This window comes from Schistocerca serialis, chromosome 10 (assembly GCF_023864345.2).
Source record: "Schistocerca serialis cubense isolate TAMUIC-IGC-003099 chromosome 10, iqSchSeri2.2, whole genome shotgun sequence".
Lineage (NCBI taxonomy): Eukaryota > Metazoa > Arthropoda > Insecta > Orthoptera > Acrididae > Schistocerca > Schistocerca serialis.
In genome coordinates, this window is record NC_064647.1 from 84,462,363 (window position 1) to 84,478,942 (window position 16,580).

General features: G+C 43.7%; 1 protein-coding gene across 3 annotated transcripts in view; it reads left to right on the forward strand.

Annotated features, from left to right (window-relative positions):
- LOC126424801 (glycogen synthase kinase-3 beta) overlaps positions 1–16,580 on the forward strand; it is a 313,756-nt gene that overhangs the window by 100,933 nt on the left and 196,243 nt on the right. Inside the window, exon 1 of one of the 3 annotated variants that reach the window (XM_050087589.1) lies at positions 9,907–10,114. The exons of the other annotated variants lie outside the window; for them this stretch is intronic. The gene's annotated coding sequence lies outside the window, so the exon portion shown is untranslated. Of the gene's footprint in view, positions 1–9,906; positions 10,115–16,580 lie in introns of those variants that run through there. 3 annotated transcript variants of the gene reach the window in all.

A 16,580-nucleotide genomic window follows, 5' to 3' on the forward strand; every position in this document is an offset into this window, starting at 1 on the left:
TCAGAAAATTCAGTCCATCCATGGAGATAGACAGGTGAAGCCTGTCGAATGAATCGCATTTCTTGTTACACCAGATCGATGGTTGGGTCCTTACACACCGTTATCCAAGCGAATGGATACACACAACATGCACCGCCCCACAGATGCATGCAGTTCAGAGCAGAACTATGCTATGCGGTTCACTGAGTTGGGCTTCCATGGGACCTGTGGTGGTAATCGAAGGCATCATAACTGCAGTGAACTACGTGAACATCATTGCGGACCACTTGCATCGTTTCATGCTTGAAGTCTCCCCCCGCGACAATGACATCGTCCAGTAGGATAACTGCCCATGTTGCAAGGTTAGAATCGTGGTACAGTGGTTTGAGGGGCATTACAGGGAACTCGCATAGATGTCTTAACCAGCAACTGTGCCTGATCTGTACCCATTGGAACGTATCGGGCGCCAGTTAGATCACGCTATTGGTGATCAGTTACTGGAAGACATAATAGCTGTTAAATATATCAATGCAGACTGTGCGGGGCAACCTAATTCGGAATGTCTACTGCTTGTCTAGGCGCGGCAAACCCTACCTTGGCCACTAAGGTCGCGGGATCTCTGAGAATGTCTATGCATAATCGGTACAGTCTCTCTAAAAGAAAGGCATTTGGGCAAAGCTTACGTGCAGACATAATTAGTGTCGCACATTTAATAAATAAAGTAAGTCTGTTAAAAACGGAAATCCGTGATTGGCTCACGCGTACAACTCAGATTAAACTGGATTATTTTGCAATACACGGGCCAGCAGGACAGACATTTGATGCAGATTTTATTAGACCATTGTTGTTGTTGTGGTCTTCAGTCCTGAGACTGGTTTGATGCAGCTCTCCATGCTACTCTATCCTGTGCAAGCTTTTTCATCTCCCAGTACCTACTGCAACCTACATCCTTCTGAATCTGCTTAGTGTATTCATCTCTTGGTCTCCCTCTACGATTTTTACCCTCCACGCTCCCCTCCAATACTAAATTGGTGATCCCTTGATGCCTCAGAACATGTCCTAACAACCGATCCCTTCTTCTGGTCAAGTTGTGCCACAAACTTCTCTTCTCCCCAATCCCATTCAATACTTCCTCATTAGTTATGTGATCTACCCATCTAATCTTCAGCATTCTTCTGTAGCACCACATTTCGAAAGCTTCTATTCTCTTCTTGTCCAAACTATTTATCGTCCATTAGGCACTCAGTATATCACATTGCCAATAATAGCAAATGTCACATGTAATTACAAATTATGTAGGAAAATTAATCCATTACGAATAGTGTGTTTTTTAAACCTTGTCAGGGAACAAGAGTGGCAGGATGTTTATAGTGCCGATAACATAGATGATAAACATAATGCTTTCCCTAACACATTTCTCATGCTCTTTGAGAGTTGCTTTCCATTGGAACGTTCTAAACGGGGTACTAACAGTAATAGGCAGCCTCGGTGGCTGACTAGTGGGATAAGGATATCTTGTAGAACAAGGTGCGAGTTATATCAAAATGTTAGAGGTAGTCACAATCAAGCTACAGTAGCCCATTACAAACGGCATTGTAAGGTGCTTAAAATTGGTATTAGGAAGGCAAAGAGTATGTGGTATGCAAATAGAATAGCTGATTCACAGGATAAAATTAAAACCATATGGTCAGTTGTGAAGGAAGTGTCTGGTCAGCAGCAGAAGGTCGACGATATAAAGTCAGTTCGTAGTAAAAATATTTCTGTTACTGATAAATCAAATATATGTACAGTATTTAACAATCATTTTCTGAGCATTGCTGGTGAATTAAATAAAAATTCCTCTTGTGATACAGACAAGGAGGAGATTGAGTCAGTAATTATCACTGAAAACTAAGGACTCTCATGGATATGATGGAGTGCCTAGCAGAATATTAAAGTACTGTGCTGCACATGTTAGCCCTGTATTTAGCCATATTTGTAATGTTTCCTTTAGGAATGGTCAGTTTCCTGAGCGATTAAAGTACTCAGTAGTAAAGCCGCTTTATAAAAACGAAGAAAGGGATAATGTAGATAATTTTAGACCTATTTCTATGACATCATTGTCTGCTAAAGTTATTGAAAAGGTTGTGTATGTAAGGATAATTGATCATTTTATATCATACGATCTGCTATCAAATGTACAGGTCGGCTATTTGCTATCAAATGTACAGTTCGACTTTAGAAGTCCTTTAACAACTGAAAATGCTATATTCTCTTTTATCTGTGCGGTACTGGATGGGTTAAACAAAAGGTTTCGAACGCTAGGCATATTTTTTGATTCAACTAAGGCATTTGATTGTGTTGATCACAAAATATTGCTCCAGAAATTGGACCATTACGGAATATGGGGAGTAGCTCACAATTGGTTAGATAAATACGAGTGTACAAGGTAGATGATTGATTATCTGTTATACACAAGCTATAATGAAATGAAAAGAATAGCTGGCAGCTGTAGAAAAGAACGGCATCAAACGAAGCTTTCGGATGAACACACACAGCCTAAGTCATCAACATTCTGCACAAAGCTGGGGTGTTCTGGGGACCCCATGTTTTTGTAGCGTAGAAGTTTATTCAGGTCAGTTTCGTTGGGTGTTTAATCCTGCAGTGGTCGCGCGGGATATTGTTTCATTGTAGGTCGCGTGGCGTCTCACAGACGCCATAAGCATTATTGCGCCAACAATGTACAGTTAGTTCAATCTGTTCAAATTTATATTTGTAAAAACACTAATCAAGTGCTATAAAAGACATGAGTACATTATGACCAATGGAAAATAATTTATTTTTGTTATTAAGTATAAATCTGCTTAACAAAACAGTTGACCGTCACATTACGTAATTTTTCATGCCTTTCATCACGAAGGTAAAAAACTATCGTACAGTAAAATTGCATTACAGTCCTTGTATGGAAATTTTGCTAGTTAATTGCGTTGTACAAATTATAACAGAAATATCACATTCAGTGAGCATTACTCTCAGCAGTCAGCGCATACTTGCTGCGCATGTTGTAAACACGAAAATTTCTTACAGCTGCGGCATCTATACTTGATGTACAGGTTTTTTGAACAACCACATTCACAGGACCTGTCTTTTTGAGCTTTGGTCCTCTCTGTAGGTTGGACAGCGGCTGCATCTCAAGAAAGATTCTGAATATCATGTCTGAGATTTCTTGGCAACATAAGCACTGGGAACGTGACGCAAGTAATCTTCAGCTAGATTACGTGCCAGACGTTTCAGAAACTCATTGCGCCTGGTGCGAGCAGTGCTGTTATTTGCATGGTATATTACTTGCGCATTTATACCTGCAATGTTCATCACGGCCATCTGTTGGTTTTTCTTGATACATTGTAGGTGCTGCATAGCTGATAGACAGTATCAACTCCTTATTTGGTTGCATTATAAAATGTTGCCATTTCTGGCTTCTTCGTATAGCCAGAAGTGGCATAAATTGCGTTATCGTGATACATTGTGGATAGTATCAGAACCATCTTGTTTTTCTTGGCGAAATATGACAGTTTTCTGAAACCCAGTGTTGTTCTTGGTTCCCTGTTTCTTGTTTGCGTAAACTCTGGCGGAATCTCAGGTTTATTCTTCCTCATAGTTCCAACCAGAGTAAGATTCTTGAGAAGCAAGTAATCAGCTAATTCTGATATGAACCAGTTGTCTACAGTTTCTGAAATCTCATTACTGAGACATTTCACGACATCTGTTGGTTTGTTGCTAACTGCAAATGGCCCTGTAGACTGCTTACCAGCGTAAATTTCCAGATTGGCTGTATAACACATCCTAGCACCCACCAAAGCAAATATTTTCAGCCCATACTACTTTGGTTTGCTAGGGATGTAGTGTCTAAAGAAACACTTGCCTCTGAAAGCTTCCAGATTTTCATCAATAGTAGAGTACTCCACAGAATAAGCATTTTTACAATTTTCCACAAAGGAAGGAAACACCTCACGTATGGGGGCAAATTATCCACCTTCTTCCTTTCCCCTCTCGTATCCTTGTTGTCGAACCTCAAGCAGTACAACAGGAACCTAAATCGTTTTTCAGTCATTATCAGACGAGATAACTCAATTCCCATTTCATTGGCTGTCCATGTATCTTGGGTGTTAGTATGGTTATCTTTTCTTGCAGCACATAAATACAGTATTCCTCACTGAGCTTTTACTTCGGATGCGTCTGTCAGTTGAGCATCCCTATATCTGGGATAATTTTTTTGCACATAAGAAATCTTTGTATTTGTGTGAGCAACAATACGAGAAAGTAATTCGCCATCGAAAAATAATTCCCAACATCCATCGGTGTTATGGCATTCTTAGCGGCTCCTTTGGCTTTGGTAAATGAGTAACAATGTTTTGTCGTCGAGTACGAATGTTTTTGGGGGTGACACTTTTGACCGTTTTGTGGATTTATTTCTTCCTAGAAAACATTCGTCAACATGATCGTCACTGTCACACTCACTGGAGTCCGCATCTTGCTCATTGTTCGAATCTCCTTTTCTTGTTTCCACACTGCCTTCTTCCACATCACTGTAAATATCAAACTCATCATCCGATTAATCATTTTCCCCGAACAACAGTCTGAGTACAATTTCCCTCTCACGTTCATTTTTCAAATTGTAGATCTTCTGCGAACTCATGTTGGATCTGAAGGTAAAAAAAAGATACCTGTTAGCAACAGCTGTTACGAAAAGTATTAAAAACTACTACATTAAATAAAAAATTCAGTATAGACCTTCAGTAACAGCAAAGGTCACGTGGCGTCTGGTAGACTCCAGCGATGCAGCCCAGGAAACTCTCTCTTCCCTCCAACACTGTTCGGCGACCAATGGGATATTGATGATGAGCTGAATACGTCTGTATTTAGTTAACTGAAAGGTAGATGGCACCACACGTCCGCCAGTATATCGGTTGAGTGAATGAAGTGCAGCTGGCGTCCGTCAGACCACGCGCGACCACGCCAGGGTTTAAAGTGTATTTATATTAAATAAGAAGTGTTGACGTTCTGCATCAGCGAAGAGCTCCAGGAATCAGTGGCACACTAAAAAACACTCTCATACTGACGGAATCTGCTTCTGTTCAAATTCTTATTCATTTCAGAGCAGTATTTGTATTGTAATGCTGAACAACACGTGACACTTGACCATTGGTGATGGTGCATGTAGTATCCACAGTTTGGTCGTCAAGGAACATGTTTAAAATTTCGTTCATTGTGGATGCTAGATCACTTGCGAGCATCGGCTCGAGAGCTCCTCTGACAAGGTTATATCGAGGACAGCAAGTCACTGGTGAGACTGAACTTTTTTCTTTATCGTTCTGACTTTGCAATAAACTCATAATCCTTATGGTAATCTCCATCGGAATTTTCACTGGCAATGTTACTTTCTTCTGTATTCTCTTCAAGATTATCTTCCGTCCGGAGCTCGTGGTCTAAGTGGCTAGCGTAGCTACCTATAGATCACGGGGTCCCGTGTTCGATTCCCGGCGCGGTTGGGGATTTTCTCTGTCCAGGGACTGGGTGTTTGTGTTGTCCTCGTTATTTCATCATCATTCGTGACAGTAGCTAGTTTGGACTGTGAAAAAATTGGACTTTGTACGGGCTCTGATGACCGCGCAGTTGAGCGCCCCACAAACCAAACCAAAAGATTATCTTCCGATTTTGAATGGGCTCGTTCTGGAATAAAGTCTTCATCAGGTTAACTCGAGACGTCTTCCGGCATCCGAAGAATGTGATTATGAGAGATTTGCTAAGGGTACATTTTTGAGAATTTATGGAGTTCACTTTATGAAAAGCAACAAGAAATAAATCCATCAAAATATATGACGTAGTATACCAGGCGGCGTACTGCCAGGACCTCAATTGGGCTTTTGTTTTTTAAATATTTCTTTAACGACCGCGCAATAAATATACAAAACCACTGCAGGAGACACACAACTCGAGAATTAATTGGTTCTTGCAGGTGCCACAGTATCACCAAAAATCCCTCTCCTGTTTCCCGCTTGGTCTGTTGCGGGATTAGAGAAAAACGTCGGTGACTAGAAGTGATTTATTGGACTTCCATAAGGTTCCACATTCCCGATTTCTTATTGTGTGGCTTGCCGCGGAACCTTTCTCAGCTTGTCTGACGGAACGTTGTGATGGCGTACGCTACCGGAGACTGTCGTCAGGCGTGACTGTGTCGCATGACAGGTCCCAGAGCGCCACAGAAATCCGGGGCATCTCGGGCGAAGATCTGGCGTGCCGGCCTTGGCGACTTATATCCGTCTTTCCCACCGCCCGTCCAAAGAGCTGCACGCCATGGCCGTGTGAAAACAGAAAGCAAGCTTATCAGAGGCCGCCAGATCTCGCGCTAGTACCCTTCCAGCGACCTCAGTCCAAACCGAGCTCCAAGGACTGTCTGATGAATAACGTCAATGAACATATCAGATGAGCGCGCGCACGCGCGCACGCACACACGCACACACACACACACACACACACACACACACACACACACACACACACACACACACACACACAGTTTGTGCAGCTCTCCACGGTAGTCTACAATGCTTTCTTCGTGTCGGCTTAATTACGGCAACCTGCATACGCCAAAATTTGCTCGCTGTAATTGAGCCTTCTTTCCCCGTACAATTTTTATGCAATACGCTTCTTCATTACCAAATAAACTATTACTTGATGCCCCGGAGTGCTGTACCAAACTATCCCTTAGTTTAGTTAAGGTGTCCCATGTAACTATACTCATGCTCATAAATTATGGATAATTGCAGAATGTGGTGCCATGGCGCTAATAGCATAGGCACATACGGAACACACACGATACAAATCTGTAAGTCCACGGTATTGGTGATAAATTGAGAAAACCGTTCCGAAACACATGTTCTACAAAATGCCACTTTCGTGCGCATGTACCCCGACATCATTATGGGATATGATCACCATGCACACGTACACAGGCCGCACGACGGGTTGGCATACTCTGGATCAGGTGGTCGAGCAGCTGTTGGGGTATAGCCTCCCATTCTTGCACCAGTGCCTGTCGGAGCTCCTGAAGCGTCTTAGGGGTTTGAAGACGTGCAGCGATACGTCGACCGAGAGCATCCCAGACGTGCTTCATGAGGTTTAGGTCTGGAGAACAGGCAGACCACTCCATTCGTCTGATATCTTCTGTTTCAAGGTACTCCTACACGATGGTAGCTCGGTGGAACCGTGCGTTATCATCAATCTGGAGGAAGGTGGGACCCACTGCACCCCTGAAAAGGCGGACATACTGGTGCAGAATGACGTCCCGATGCACCTGACCTGTTACAGTTCCTCTATCAAAGACATGCAGGGATGTACGTGTACCAATCATAATTCCACCCCACACCATCAAACGACGACTCCATGCAGGTTCCTTTCAAGGACATTAAGCGGCTGGTATCTGGTTCCTGGTTCACGCCAGATGAAAACCCGGCGAGAATCACTGTTCAGACTATACCTGGACTCGTTCGTGAACATAACCAGGGACCACTGTTCCAATGACCATGTACTGTGTTCTTGACACCAGGCTTTACGGGCCCCCCTGTGACCAGGGGTCAGTGGAATGCACCTTGCAGGTCTCCAGCCGAATAAACCATGTCTGTTCAGTCGTCTGGAGACTGTGTGTCTGGAGACAACTGTTCCAGTGGGTGCAGTAAGGTCCCGAGCAAGGCTACCTGCAGTACTCCGTGGCTGTCTGCGGGCACTGATGGCGAGATATCGGTCTTCTTGTGGTGTTGTACACTGCGGACGTCCCGTACTGTAACGCCTGGACACGTTTCCTGTCTGCTGGAATCGTTGCGATAATCTTGAGATCACACTTTGTGGCACAAGGAGGGCCGTGCTACGACCTGTTGTGTTTGACCAGTCTCCAGTATTTTACCTCTCATAACGTCATCAGTATGTGTTCTCTGCGCCATTTTCAAGTCACCATCAGCACGTCTGAAAACGTCTGCACCGTACTCTGACATGCACCAACACACCTCTGCGTATGTGGACTGCTGCCAGCGCCACCGGCGACGAGCGCAGGTTAAATGCACCGAATGGTCATACCCCGAGGTGATTTAAACCCGCAAACGGCCCACCAGAGGGTTGTTTCACCATGTATCAGCACAGGGTGCGATTAGTGCTTTTACCAGTGGGGAGATGTCTTAGGGGGTTAGCAGAATTATATATATTACTAGCTTGGACCGTGGCGTTACGCATGACTAAACAGCTGTTTATAAATAGATGTTAATGCCGAAACTCACTATTGACGCGTATGCACTATCAGAAAAGGCATCCCTTGTTATATCTTTAAAAGTACATTATAGGTAAAGCTTATTTACAAAATCATCTACATACGGGTACAGATGTACGAGGGGAATTCAAAAAGTAGAGGCACATTTGCGAAAAGTTGTACTTATTCTGATGATAGAAAACTGAAACATATTAGTAGTATTAATAGTAAGACTTAATAAAAACTTTCAGTGTTTGTCCCCACAAATTTAAATTATATGTAAAGTTTTACTCCAGTGCATGGGAAATAAACATCCCACTTTGGGATGCATAAATTAAAACCAGAGGAAGGGATGGTCTGATGCAGAGGGGGGGGGGGGGGGGGGGGAATCCCCCCCAGCCCCCCCTGCAAATCGCACACTGTATCAGCATTATCCTTAATTTATGACGATGAGTGTATTTTCCTCTATTGCCCCATTCGGTACCTCTTTATTAGTTACCCGATCTACTCTTTTGATCTTCTGCATTCTTCTGTAGCACAACATTTCAGAATTTACTATTCTCGTCTCAACTGCTTACAGTCCGTTTCACTTTCATCAGGACACACTATAAAGAATTTCTAATACATCCATTTCTACTCGATGTTAACACGCTTCTCTTTTTCAGAAAATCATTTTTGCTATTGCCGGTCAGCATTTTATGTCGTCTGTACTGTGGCCATCGTCTGTAATTTGGTTGGACAAATAAATAGCAAGGCTGGTCCATTACTTTCAGTGTTTCATTTCCTTATCTAATTCCCTCAATCATGTGATGCAATTCGACAATATGTCATTACCCTATTTTTGTTTTTATTACTCATCTCGTAATCTCTCTTCTTCACAAACAGATCTTCCAAGCCTTTTGCCATCTCTGACAGAATTACTATATCATCTAAAAGTCAGTCGTACAGTTTTCGTTTCTTCTGCTTAAACTTTCCCTTTTCTAAATTTTTCCACTGTTTCCTTCACTGTTTGCTCCATGTCCAATTCTTTTTCCGAAAGTTTGCCAAGTTTCTTGTATTACTTGCTTTCTATTTCTATCCCTCAATTTCTATGTCTCTCTTTTTTTCCTGCCTGTCTTCCCGTTTCTGTGTCTCTGTTGCTATGTCTGTCTCTCTCTCAATTGCGATGTCTGTAGGTTCTTTCTCTCTCCCTCCCTCCCTGGCGGCCGTTACCTCCTTCGTCCCACCCATCAGCGATCACAAAGCGTGATTCTCGAGTGTGTATTCGATTCCTTTTTGATTCTCAAGAACAGGCCTCTCGATTCTGTTCAACACTAGGATGATGATATTTGAAGGCTAACTAGAGTTTACAGTTACGCCGCTGCCAGCGTGCAGTAGGGGTGCGCGGCAGTCGCAGAAACACGCACAGTGGAGCGTGTCGAGGCCGGCGTGACACGACACGAACCGCACAGTGGAAGCGTGACGCTGGTCGGAATTGGCGGGTCGCGCATGCGCACTAGCCGCGTCGTGTCGGGTGGCCGTGGTGCAGGAAGGCGGCGCGGATCTGGCGTTCTTCTGGGCGCCAGATGGGGCTTGAGACCTCCAGTCGTGGTGGAGGGGAGAGCCGGCTGGGCCCACGCACTCGTTCCTCGCTGCGACTCGAGTCGTCCGCCGCGCTCCACCGCCTGCTGTATCCGGGAAGGCGGACGGCCGGCTGCTAGCGCCGCTCGCGTGTTGCGTCCAGCAGGTACGACCACCTGCCCGTGGCTCGCGATCGTGTGCACCCGTCATCGTGACTGCTCCTCTGGATCTTCCTCGTGTGCGACTGTCAAAGTGAATGTTTATTCTGTGGTGGTGAAAGCGACACCTTCAACACTAGAGGTAATTGGAAAACTACAAGCGCCGGTCAGTGCTGGAGTGCTCCCGTTGGTAGCGGTTATGGTTCAGTCGTGGTCATTAGAGATTTGTCGTCGAGATTATGGGGTCACTGAAAATATAAGTGACATCCTCCAGTCCCGTGTGTCTTCATATTTATCATCCATATTTCGCAGTTGATAATGTGGCTGCACGATATACGTGGGCAGTACCAGTAAAAAGAGCTGCCTACATTACTACATACGTACCACAAGGTAGAGTATATCGAAAAATGAGACAGTACTTCAATACTGAGCAGTACACTCTCAACCTAAGGTTCGGATAAATGCCTCACAGATTTCTTACCGCGTCAGTTTTGTATGCAGTCTCAAGGTTTCGACGACTTCCTCCACTGTCATCTTCAGTCGTGTGGTACATCATTTAGTTGGCCGAAATACTTCGAGACGTCATGGCGTCTATGACGGATGAAAATTGGTAGCCATATTAATTTCGATAGATGGTGGCCGACAACTTCTGTTGCTTCTTAGCTTCAAGCGCCCATCAAAGATACCGAAATAATCTCTAGTAGCCGGCCGGGGTGGCCGAGCGGTTCTAGGCGCTACAGTCTGGAATCGCGCGACCGCTACGGTCTTAGGTTCAAATGCTGCCTCGGGCGTGGATGTGTGTGATGTCCTTAGGTTAGTCAGGTTTAAGTAGCTCTAAGTTCTGGGGGACTGCTGACCTTAGAAGTCAAGTCCCATAGTGCTCAGAGCCATTTGAACCAATCACTAGTAGCGTGTGGAAGTTCTGTGACTTGGTGTTGTGTCCATGATAAGTTGGTGAACTACATTAAGTATCGCACGGCTTACAGTAACTCCTGATGATGTCGAAAGCTTGGGACTGACTACAAATATAACGCGACAAGGAATCGGCGAAGCGATTATCAAAGAATGTCGCCGCCAAAAATTGCGTTTTAAAACCCAAGGTTTGGTTTGAACACAGTAGTACTTTACTTGGCACGGTCGTATTACTTTGTGGTTGTTTGCCCATTCCTTCCTCCGACCATCGACTTATTGACCCGCCTATGTGTAGGAAGACCTACAGTGTGACATGCTCTACAAACTACTTTGCAGCTTGACAGTTTTCATATTAAGATGTGAAAAAAGGGATGTGTCTACGTTAAATTGTATGTCCGCTGTAAATGACTGTGTCAATGTATTAGACGGTCGGAGGAAGGAAAGGGCATCGCATCTGCGATAGGGTCGTGTCTAGTTGAGTACTGTGGTATTCAGACGTTCGTTTGGATAGAGGCTATCTTTCCGTGCTAGTTACGTATAATCGGCCCTTGACACGCTCTGTTGGTTGAAGGTCTTCTGTAGTTTCACATACACTAGAGTCCCATCAGGTTGTCTTCTTTTCTTATCTCTTTGAATTCAGCAGGTAAGTCCCTTGGACCGTCTTCCATCCATCCGCCTGAGTACATGTCCCGCCTATATCATTATCATTGCAGCTATAATGTCATTTTCAACTTCAGTACGTTCTTTGATCCAACTGTTGCTTGTCTGCCACCTCTATTTATTTCGAACAAGCACGCTCGATTGCTCGCTGGGAAAAACCTGAATTATTCATCCGTTCAATGTCCATGTCTCGCTCCCATAATTAAAAACCTACTAATGCATCTCTACAATCGGAAACGTGTTACGAAAACTCTGTTTAGTATCCGAGAAGTGTGTGTACTCGTATCTGATGGAGACGCCCTGCATTATTGTCAGACTGAGTGGCTGGAGGTGACAGATACCAAGCTGTGAAGTCCACAACATAGCTGTGGCAAAACTGTATTCAGTCGCAAAAATGTCACGAAGATATTATGAAGCTTGCTATGAGCAGACGTGGGACAGGACACTGACCTTCGACGCGTGGCTTCAGCTACCGGCGAGAGGAGGTAGCATTGTGGAGTGCTCGTCTTATGCAAGTAACAGTTAAAGATCCCCCACTGAGGGTATAGGCGTTCTCTTGTTCGGGCGACGTCGAGAAACGTGACAAGCCTTCCAAATTTTTTATGACTATCCACTCATATTGCACATTTAGTTTGTTCAGGACACCGTAATGCACGTAAACCAGACCACTGAGTAGTTGGAGAGAACGGATTGCGTGACATCCATGGAAACCTAACTTAACCCCACTGGCTTCATCTCGTGTCGACAGTTTACTCAAAATCTGCTGTCGTGGCATTTGTTATTGCACGAGTACAGCACCATATGAAAAAGTACGCGCATAAACCACATATTTCAGAAAGTGTTATTACTACTACTACTACTACTACTACTACTACTTTGTGAATTGACCTCTTAAGATCACGCAAAACTTCTGCTTCAGACGGTCGCTATGTTGTTGCTTTTGTTCTACCATCTACGTTCTTCGTGTTTTTGTAGTTCGTCTTTCGACTTAACATCCTTTCAGTCTTTTTGTTCTGTTTCGAAATTTTTCCCATTCCAGCATGAGGACTTCCGGGATGTTGGACCTCTCAAGGTTTTCTCTAGCTTCTTTAATCCACGTCGTGGTGTGTTCCTGTTCCAGAGGTAATTAAATATTTGTTAGGATGGTGTACTTATGTCCGTTCCGTACAAGTCCACGAAATACCAGCCTCCTTTTACGTGTGGTCTCAGATCTCCACATTCTGGTAGACTCCGTTGTTGCTCTAAAGTTCCCAGCCGGCCCAAGTCTGGATTGCACCCATTATCTTCCGCAGATTCTCCTTTCCAGGCTCTTCAATTTCTTATATACAGATTGTAGTAGATTGAGAGGCATTCACTGGCAATATAGGCAATCTATTTTGACCACAATATTGTGGTCCCTGAGTTTGGTATTGCAGGACACACACTTTTTGTTGTAAAAGGCTTTAGTCAGCCTGTATGCTCACAAAATTTTTGAGACCCGATCGCATATTATTGATTTTTATTATAGGCGAGGAATAGAATCGATGAAGCACAGTCCACTGTTTTTAAGATAATTCGCATTTCCGTGCATCTGCTTGAGTTTAGGATTTCAGTTTCTTTCGTAATATTTCAGCTATTGATCTAATAGTATTCAGTAGCTTTTGAGAGTCGGGAGGACGACTATTCAAATCCACGTCCCGCCATTGAGATTCAGATTTCTAATAACCTCGTCGCCGAAGGGGCGTTAAACACTAATACTGTGAGCTATATTCCGAGCCACGTTCGTAGTAGGTTTGCTAGATCACTGGATCCTTTGCTTCTCTCGCTCTTGAGCGACTCAGTCTTAAGGAAAGGCCGTAGAGCTAGGCCTACAAGAACGTCAATCATCAAATACAGGAAATAAAAATGTTGCTGGGGTATTGGAGTAGATAAGGTGCAAGCCTCATCTTCGAAAAAAGTCGTGATTTAGCTGCTCCGTTTGACAGTTTGCCTCGCCCATGCTGTAGTGTGTGTGGAATTGTGAGCAGTCTGCGAAACAGCGAAGAATAAAACATCCGCTGCTAAATTAACCGTGCAGTTGCCCACGAGCTAATGAAAATTTAACGACCTCCTGTTTCCGACTTAGCACGTGGGTGTTTCTACATGTTAGTATAAGGCACCGACTCGTCTAGAAGTAACCTTCAGACGAAATTTAGCCGAAATCGTATGACAAGTAATTCCGTGGGGTAAAAGCACATTAATGGCAAAGTGTGCTGACCATGTTCAGTAGTCATGTATGACCAAGAACAAAAGGCAAGTATCAGCTATTTCTCCATTAAACATGCACCCGCAGCGGTGACAAATATTGTTTTAAATGGTTGTGTACAGGTTGAAGCTCTCATATTTTCTTTACTTTTGTACTATCGTACAACATTGATTTGGCGGCAGATACTTGAAAATCGCCTGAGACCGAAAATACACAGTAGTATAAAGAAATAAAAAATGACTGCAGGCGGTTCCATATCAGCCTTTTTATTGTTCGTGTGGTAATTGAACGAATGTTGGTAGTTCAGGGTGTAGCGTCGGAAGCAAACTACTAAGACTTCTGGCCGGCTTAAAGTACTTAAACCGTTTTAGAGAACGTATTGAATCGGTAAAGAGTATGGCACCATCGCCTGATAATACGTAGTACGATACAGCTACTCATCGTGGGATTACGCACATAGTTACATACACGTCCAGTTTACAGTATCTACTATTTTGTAAGTTTTATCATGCGAGAATAGCCATGACGGAGAGAAATTAGAGTCAACTCATGAACAGTGTTAATTGCTGATCGCCATACCACTCAGACGAAAATAATGAGAAATTTAAATGGATCCATGGCGTTGTCACACGTGCAAGTTCGGAAGTCTCTGACGCCTGTCGTGTGGAGGTGACTGAGGAAGTTTCCATGACGGAAGTACATGTATAAGTTATTCGACCTGCATCCTATTTGATTTTAAGACTTCGACCTCGCCATGTGTGTTTCCACTTCAGTTCTTACTCGAATAAGGCCTGAGTGGATGGGATATAAGATGCGATATGGCAATAGCAAGAATATTATTTCTGAAAAACACTAATTTTAAGTGTTACGAAGTCCTTCGTGAAGGCATTTGTCTTGAGTGTAACCTCGTACGAAAGTGGAAGTGGACGATTGACAGTTCAGACGAGGGGAGTACAAAAGCTTTTGAAATTGGCGCTACAGAAAATGAAAATCAGATGGATAGATTTAGTAACTAATTAGGTGGGTCCGAATAGAATTGGGGAGAAAAGAATTTTATGACACGATCTGACTAAAAGATGTGTTCCGTTGACAGAACATTTTTACATTTCATACGTGTGCCTCACATCTGTGCAGCTTGTGCCAGTACGTACTGTGGTTGCCCGAAATAATTATTAGGAACGTCATCACGTGTTGATTTTTCCCTCGCACTGATACACCCCTTAAGCACTGAAAACACTGACAAGAAGACAGGACAGGTAATAGGGCATTTGATATGAAATCAGGAGACAGTTTGCATGGTACTTCAGGGAGCTGTAGAGAGCAATGACTGCAGGAGAAGACAGAGATTGGAATACATTCAACAAAGAATTGTGGATGTTGAGTGCAAGTGCTTGAGACGAAGAGATTGACACAAAAGAATAATGTGTGGCGGGCCGCATCAGAAGAGTCAGAGCACTTCATTATTATTATTATTATTATTATTATTATCATCGGCATTGTTATGATATTGGATCCGTTTTACTATGAGCGGCTGGACGTTCTTCCTATATGTGTACCCCATCTGTCTGTCACATGAGTGTTTTCTAAATGTTTGCTTTGTAAGCATCTGAGGCGTAACATGGATACCAGTCCAGTATTCGCCTAGATGCAAGAAACCGCCTAAAAACCACATCCAGGCTGGGCGGTCGTACTCGTCAATCCGCTGGGGCCGGCGCATCTCGCAGAGTTTTGGAAGCGGCACTTGAACGCGCTTTTCTGTCCGGAGGGATCAGACCAGTCAGAATACCGATGACAAAGAAGATTATTTTTGCTGTGGTATAGCATGATAGTGTCAAAGGGGGAAGTTAGCTAATTCCTAAATGATGTCAAAAACTGCCCAAGCAGGAATGTAAACGGCTTAATACATATCTAATGAGCAAATCATCGTCTTGGGATAGCAGGTCGAACCTTATAGTAGAGGCGGCCACTGTTGGTGATCCGCGTACTTAAAAAAAAGGCTTCGGTACGATGATACCGAGAGGAAGTTTACTGATGGTCCATGCAGCCATAGTCAACCATCATAAGATAAGACGACGTTGAGGCAATTTCGGTACTCCTGATATTCTGTTATTCTGATTCTAAACTCGTTTTGCTGTCCTATGATTTCCTTCAAGAGCACAAGCATGCTAGTGGAATTAGTACCGGTTTTGTACGCCGATGTCTCATATCCTGACGCTTTAGCTCTGTAATGCAAATTTTCGTAATACGCAAGTATAAATACGACCACTACGTGTGGCATGTTAGCTATGCAAATATTGGAGAGAGTAAAAAAAAAATCTCAGCTGCTCGGTTGGCTTGTCAGCCACCCACGGCACTGAAAACTTGACTTAGGTTTCGGTTAGGTTAGGACCTAGTAGCACAGCTTAAATCGTTGCGAGAAGAAGAAGAAAAAAAGGGATATTTTTGACAACCGAGGTCATGTGCCTTGTGCTGTGATTGGTTGACGAAGTTTCACGGCTGGATGACAGCAGACCGAGCAGTCGCCATGATTATTTCATTGTTTCCGAAGCTAACATGCCATATATAGTGGGTTTTGTATTACGACATACACTGAATTACAGATTCCTCCAAAACGCAGCATTTCGAGTACTGTTGGCTGTGCTAAAGTGTCCGGAAATGGACGCCTATAAAACCGGTTCAGTGAAACTTGACAGCGTTCCATGTTTGTCTTCAACAAGTACCCGCATCGAAACCTAAGTGCTCCTCCGAATGACCTTTTCCGGTGTCAACGTTACGCCGTGAAGGTGCCATCAAATGTCAGTCGACCATAGCG